The sequence below is a fragment of the Orycteropus afer genome, unplaced genomic scaffold, assembly GCF_000298275.1.
Source record: "Orycteropus afer afer isolate SDZICR_OR568_19922 unplaced genomic scaffold, OryAfe1.0 scaffold00364, whole genome shotgun sequence".
In the NCBI taxonomy this organism is placed as follows: Eukaryota; Metazoa; Chordata; class Mammalia; order Tubulidentata; family Orycteropodidae; genus Orycteropus; species Orycteropus afer.
This window is the reverse complement of record NW_006921951.1, coordinates 2,064,410-2,072,009: the sequence shown is the minus strand read 5'-3', so window position 1 is coordinate 2,072,009 and position 7,600 is coordinate 2,064,410. Positions and strand designations below refer to the sequence as shown.

The following is a 7,600-nucleotide window of genomic DNA, read 5'->3' as shown; positions in this document are numbered from 1 at the left end:
AGAATGGCCAGACTTCGTCTCACCTATTTTGGTCATGTTGTAAGAAGGGACCATTCCCTGAAGAAGGATGTCATGCTTAGTAGGGTGGAGGGTCAACAAAAGAGGGGGAGGCCTTTAACGAGATTGATTGACATGGTGGCTGTGATGATGGGCTCAAGCATAGCGAGGATCGTGGAGCTGGTGCAGGATCGGGCAGTGTTTCGTTCTGCTGTGCATGGGGTCGCTATGAGTCGGAAGTGACTCGATGGCACCTAACAACAACAAACAAGATGATTCCTGCTCAGATGATTGGTCCAACATACAAGGGGAGATAAGATGTGTATTTTCAAAAAATATGGTAACACAAAGATCAATGATTAGAACTAGATGTGTGATATTAAAAATATGTAGCAGGGAAGTTTAGAAGAGAAAATGAGTTCAGTGGAAAAGATAAAAAAACAAAAACAAAACAAAACAAAAAAACAACACTTGATAAGACCACTGTCTTATTACAGCAGTTGAAATGCATGGTTCTTATTTATTTATTCTCAAGCCCACAGCAACATACAAGCCTCACAGGATGATAAACTGACAGACAAGTTTGTCTCCCTTAGCTGTTGGAAACCTCTGCACCCTCCTCTTACTAATTTTTGCCTGAAACCTGCCACTCTGTGGTCCCTGGCCATAAGATGTTGAGACTGTGCCACTAGTGTTTTAGATGCCAGCAGAATTGCACATGGTGTACAGGTTTCAATGCAGCTTACAGAGTAAGACAGACTAAGAAGTAGGAGGAGGCCATTCACTTCCCAAAAATTGTCCAGGGAAAACCTTATGAATAGCAGAGAAACGTTGTCTGATATATTATTGGGCAACTTTATAAATAGCTTTGGAAGCATTGTCCAAGGCAGTGCAGGAAGACTAGCCCCTTGTGTTGGAAGGCACTCAAAATAGGACTGAGAAAGAGCTGCCTCATTAGAGCAGAACCAACCTTAATAATATGGATAAAATAAGTCTTTCAGGACCTCCATGTGCTGATGTGACATGACTCAAATTGAGGAGAAACAGATGCAAACATCCATTAATAATCTGAACATGGAATGTATGAAGTATTAATCTAGGAAAATTGGAAGTTGTCAAAATGAAATGGAATGCATAAAGATTGATATTCTAGGCATTAGTGAGCTGAAATGGACCAGTTTTGGCCATTTTGAATCAGACAGCCATATGATCTACTATGCCAGGAATGACAAATTGAAGAGGAATGGTGTGGCATTCATCATCACAAAAGATGTTTCAAGATCTGTCCTGAAGTACAATGCTGTCAGTTATAGGATAATATCCATATGCCTACAAGGAAGACCTGTTAATATGACTATTATTCAAATTTATGCACCAACCACCAAAGCAAAAGATGAGGAAAGTGAAGATTTTTATGTTGTTTTTGTTGTTATGTGCTGTGGAGTAGGACCCGACTCATAGGGACTCCTCCTTGGGTTTCTGAGACAGTGTCACTAAGGAAGTAGATTACCCCATATTCCTTCCGTTTGAACCACCAGCCTTCTGGTTAGCAGTCAAGTTCCTTAGGCACTATGCCACCAGAGCTCCTAGAATCAAAGCAGGTTACTCAAAATAAAGAATCAGACTAAGTGTGGCATTTCATCAACAACACCGATGCCTTGAAGGCAATAATATAAATCATGTTTATGTGGCTATGTTTTAAAAATGATATCTGGAAGAATATACATAGAACCATTTGGAAAATATATATCAAACTTACAGTAAACTAGTGAGAAAGATTCACTTTCTTCACTTCTGTTGTTATAATTTTTAAAATGATCTTTATTACCTTTATAATTAAATTATCTTAAAAGAAAACTCTGGTAACAGTTAATAGAATTAATTGTCAGGGGCTGTTAATTCAATTAGATTGTTATTACAATAGTTGCTTGCAAGCAGCTAGGAAAAAAAAAATGCTACAAGAATAGAAAGGAGGGGCCGGATTCAAGAAATATTTTTAAGGTATTTTTTAATTAGTGACTTACTGAAATGAAGAATTTTGGAGAAAGAAGTGATGTTGATATCTCTTACAGTTCCTAGCCTGAGTGACTAGATGAATGATATGTCATTAGAATAGGAAAAAGGAGAGGATAAATAGATTTATGTTATATGGTAGAGAAAAGTTGACAGTCTGCTCGTTTCAAAGGTTTGAGTTTGAGGTATATGTTAAGTGTTCATACAAAGGTTCTAAGGTCTGAAATTGAGGCTGGAGCTTGGAAGTAAAGTCAAGTGCAGAGATAATTGGGTCCTGGGGTGGCTAAGAGAAGCCAGTGCTGGCTGAGGAAGAGTGTTCATAGAGAAAGAAGAATCTGAAGAGTTCAATATCACAACTAAGGAAGGAGATTTTCAACAAAGAGGGAAAGGATTTGCCATATCAGACAATACAAAAGAAAGAGAAATATAAGTTCTGGCAATTAATAATACGATCTCTACTCCAGAAATTTTGGGTTAATAAATATTTAAATAGTCATTTAGTCTTGCATAATATATTAAATGGTTCATAAGTTGTTCTAATGTGGGTATCTTAGAGCTTTTAATACTATAATTAAGATAAGGACAAAGAATCTCTATCAAGACTGCACGTTAACTTGATTTCTGGAGGAAGCCTAAAGGCAAGGGGTCAACCCCTTAGGGAAGGGTGTTCAGGGTTCTAAGTTGAGGTCAAACAACATGTCCAGGAGTGCCAAATCTAAGGCGAAGACTGGGCTTAATGTCAGGACACAGAAACCAAAGCCAACAAGAGCAAGACTGGAGCGCAGGAAAAGAAAGGAACACAGAGGCCAGGAGTAAACTTAATAGTTCAAGCATCAATCAAAGGACATTTTAGTTGCTTCTCTAATTGTTTGACGCTATATTACTTTTCTCCTCTACAACCACTCCTTGTCTGTCATATTATACTGCACAATCAAATAAGTTGTCATTTGGTAGTATTTCCCACAGAACAAAATTTTAATCATTAAACTTTCAAAGATGTATGGCCTACAAAATACCCATAAGGACAAGATTGATACATTTTTAGTAATTATTATGATTAAAAAGAACCATGTAGAAACAACCTAGGTGCCCATCAAGAGAAGAATGGATAAGCAAGCTATAGTACATACATACAATGGAATACTATGCAACACTGAAGAATAATATGGAAGCTACAAAACATTGCATAATGTTGATGAACTTTTTCTTCATCTTCTGTCAGTCCATGGCATTTTCAGTATTCTTCATCAATGCCACAATTCAAAGGCATCAGTTCTTCAGTTTTCCTTGATCATTGTCCAGCTTTCACATGCATATGAGGATATTGAGAATACCATGGTTTAGGTTAGGTGTACCTTAGCCTTCAAAGTGACACTTTGAAGTTCTTCAACACTTTAAGGAGGGCTTTTGCAGCAGATTTGCCCAGTGCAAAAAAGTCTATATTTAAAGTCGGTATCTTTACATATTTTTTAAAGTGCCTCTGGGTGGGTTCAAACTGCCAACCTTTCAGGTAGAAGTCAAGAGTTCAACTGTATGAGCACTATTGTTTTGGGGTGCCATTGGGCAGTTTTTGACACTTATGAACCCTAAGTGACAAAGTAGGATTTTCTTGGCTGCAATCTGTACACAGCATATTTCCAGGTCTTTCTCCCATGGAGCTGCTGGGGAGTTTTGAACTGCCAACTTTTCAGTTAGCAGCAGAGGACTTAACTGTTTGCATGACCAGTGCTCCCTCCCCAGACCCTAGCCTCCCAAAATTACCAAGGCAAGGATAGCCAGAGATGGAATGCTTTCTTATTTAATATATTACTAAAGCAGTTGTTTCTGTCCACCTGATGTTCAACACTTGGATGAAGAGAGCATTTGTCTCTGTATTGTATATGCATTGTGTTAGCATCAAGGTGAGGGAGGGTTTCTTCATCAGCATAACTACTCTTTCTGTCAGGTTTCCTTATGTGTGGCCTGAATTTTTTGGTTAATTTATAAACTTTGCTTGAGTCTCTTAAGTACAATTTCCCCTGAAACTGAGACAGAAAATATGTGGTGGCTTTACCAAGTGTTACACTCAGACATTCTTTGTGTATTTCCATTGTTGCTATAGATCACAGAATTGGTACTTTATCAATTCAGGATGAATTCCTAGCAAATTCTGTACAAGATTTGGAATCAGTGTTTATTTTCTGTAATTTGTCCAGAAAATAAACATAATGTTCTGAGCCTAACCATCCATTTAAGATTCATCATCATCAATTTTAACATTGTATGTCATCTCCTTAAGTAAGAATTTTTGTTACTCTAAAGCACTCTTATTACCAAAAATTCCAACAAATAGTAGAAAAAGGAAAAATGTCATCACATAATCTCACAGCCTCCCACATACAGTTTTATTGACAAACTTCACTACTATAACCAATCATTAATAACATTTTAATCTATTATTTCCACTTCCTTTTATCCATGCCATGGCCTAGATATATGTGATAAAAGGGAAATATTTTTTAAAATTTGATTTATAGTTTGTACAAGAATTTCTTCTAGGGAGAGGATTCTCTTGGGAGTATTTAGGTGTCAGCTGATGCCAAAACTTCAGAGGAAGGGGATGTTGTGCCATTAGAAGGAAAATAGTTGGGCATTTCTGTTGCAATCCAGGAGAGAAGAAATGATTGAGAAGTGATGGTGGGATGGGGAGAGAGGTGAAAACAAGATGAGAGGATACTAGTTGCCTTCAAGTCATTTTCGATTCATGGTAACCTCAAGTGTCAGAGTAGAACTATGCTCCAGAGGGTTTTCAATGGCTGAGTTTTCCAAATAGATTGTCAAGCCTTTCTTGTGAGGGATCTTTGAGTGGATGTGAACTTCCAACCTTTCAGTTAGCAGCAGAGTGTGTTAACAAGTTGGACCACCAATGGACTCCAGAGGAGGGGTCAGGACTAGGAATATCTGGTGAAATCCTATTATGGCATAGTGGTCATTGATGGTTACTGGGGAACATAAATGTCTCATAATGATCTTCAGCTCCTCAATTATTTATTCTTTAAGCCCACTTATATATTGTGAGTTTCCCTGTGATGTAAATCTCTCATCTGTCTCTTTCCACAACACTCTTTGTGAAGTTTATTAGGCTCATGTATGTGAATGAAAATTTTTAAATGTAGAACTGAAAGAGATGCTCAAGTTTCACATCTGGGTCCACTCAGCACAGCAGGGAAGCAGCATATGCAGAAGCAGGAGCCCAGGAGATGAACAAAATGGAAGAAATCCTAGGGGGAATGCTTTGAATACCATGGAATTGGCAAGGCTTGCAGACAATTATATCTATGTCTTAAGAGCCAGGAACTTCCAGCTACAAAAATGTGTGATGTCCATCTCCTTCCAACAATTCTAGGTTACTGAAATGATAGAGCAAATCTTTTTACCCTCTGGGACCTTAAAGAGCTTGACCTTCAGGGGTGTTCAATAAATAGTCATCATATGAATGAAATATTCCAAACTCATATAACAGACATTCAATAACAACATGAAAGTGTAGGGATGCAAGACCTATTTGCAAGTAAATATTTTCATTAGTGAGAAAGTTGTGATTACTGATTAAAATACTGGACTTTCAGCCTTTTGAGATTTTAATTAATTACCCTCTTTTGTTGAAGTCTCTGCATGGTACAAATGGTTAATGCACTCATCTGCTAAGGAGAAGTTTGGAGGTTTGAGTCCACCAGAGAAGCCTTGAAAGAAGGCCTGACAATCTACTTCTAAAAAAATCCACTGAAAACCTTATGGAGCACAGTTCTACTCTGACACACAGCAAGTACCATTAATTGAAGGCAACTCAATGGCAAGTCATTTTTATCCTCCTTATTGCCACTTAAGGAGCTCTGGTGGCACAGTGCCTAAGGCATTTGACTGCTAACCAAAAGGTTGGTGGTTCAAACCCACAAGGCGTTCTGCAGAGGGAAGATGGAGTAATCTACTTCCATAAAGATTTACCACCTTGGAAACTCAATGAGGTTTGCTAATCAACTTGATGGCAATGAGTTTGTTTTTTCTGTTTGGTTTTACTGCCAATTACAGTGAATCAATTCAAGTCAGCTATTTTGACTTCATGTTTGCCAAACTGTATACAGTTGCTATTTTAGGTAGTAAATTAACAATGAGAATTTTCCAACTCGTTACATTACCCAATTTTTTTATATAGAACATGAGGGCTATAACAAATTGGTGAAATAAAATTTTGATAAAATATGCACTATCTAGAGCAATAGGAAACCTATTTGAGAAACTTGAAAGTATTTTTCATTACTTGTCTGAAATTTACACTTACTGTATGGAGTCCAGATCTAATTTAAAAAAAAGTCAAAATTTTAGTGAAAAGACACCTGCTTTGCTTAGCAGCAGCACTGACTTATTTAAACTTATATTTTTATTTATCTAATCTCTTTTTTTATTTTGAAAAACAAAAATGTCAATACTTTATATTTTTGTATGTAATGATTTGATTTAAAATTGCACTTGGTTTATTTGATTTTGTGATTGTCTTCTTGTCAAACTGAGACCTCCTACAAGAGAAACTATGGTTGAACTGCATGTTAGGTAATTTTTGAAAATGAAATGACTCAAAAACTTTTTAATATTAATAACATGTACAATAATACATATATAATTATATATTAATATATTTTTGTGGTAGTTAAGGTTGTGTGTCATCTTGGCTGGGCCTGATTGAGTGGCTGAGCAGCTGGTGGTAGTTGTTTCCTATGATGAGACTGGCAATCAACTCCATGGTGGGATCTACCACAAACAGCTGAGTAGCTGCTTTAGGAATGAAGTCTGCTTCCTGTAGATAAGAAGCAGCTTTGGGAATGGTCTCTAGCTTATGGCACACTTGAACCCTGTGGGTAGCCGTGTCGTTATTCATCAGCCTGGCATACTTTGCTGACCTTGGGACTTTCAATGGACTTGAATCAGTGGCCTGCCACATGATTTGGTAACATCAGGACTGTGACATTTTATTTGTTGACCTTGGGCTTGTTAGTCTCAGCAGGCAGTAGTTGCTTGAGTAAACAGATGCCTCTAGCTTCAGTGGGCAAGGAGCAAGAGGCAGAACTAAAGCCCAAGGTTGAGGGCTTTCACACAGCCCCTAGAGCTTGGCACTTGAAACTTGGACTTCTAGTCTTCAAAAATTGTAAGAGTAACTCCTATTTGTTAAAGCCATCCCATTTGTGGTGTATCTTCTGTTAGAGCAGCACAGAGGTAACCAGAACAATTTTATATTAAATTATTGTTCTTAGGTTTTAATACTCTATTATTAACTTAATAGAGTATTAATACAGGTTTTAATAACATAGACACAAGCTGAACATAGTGATTTATCAGTTTAATTTTTTGGAAAGCAAAACAAGCGTATGGCTAAAGCTTGTGTGGTAAAACACTTCATTGAGGATTTGAGGAGCTGGTGTCATTCTTAATTTTGTTATATACCACTCTCCTTTTCTTCTGGCTTCCCAAACTTCCACTCATATTATGCTTCAAATTACATGACTGAAGAAGGAACTCAAGCATTGGAAGGCAAACCATAATTCTTAATGGTACTCCC

The 7,600-nt window shown here is 37.3% G+C and overlaps 1 protein-coding gene across 1 annotated transcript in view; it reads right to left on the bottom strand.

Moving 5' to 3' along the window:
* The window catches only part of PALLD (palladin, cytoskeletal associated protein), a 578,399-nt gene that overhangs the window by 546,476 nt on the left and 24,323 nt on the right, over positions 1–7,600 (bottom strand). The window lies entirely within an intron of this gene.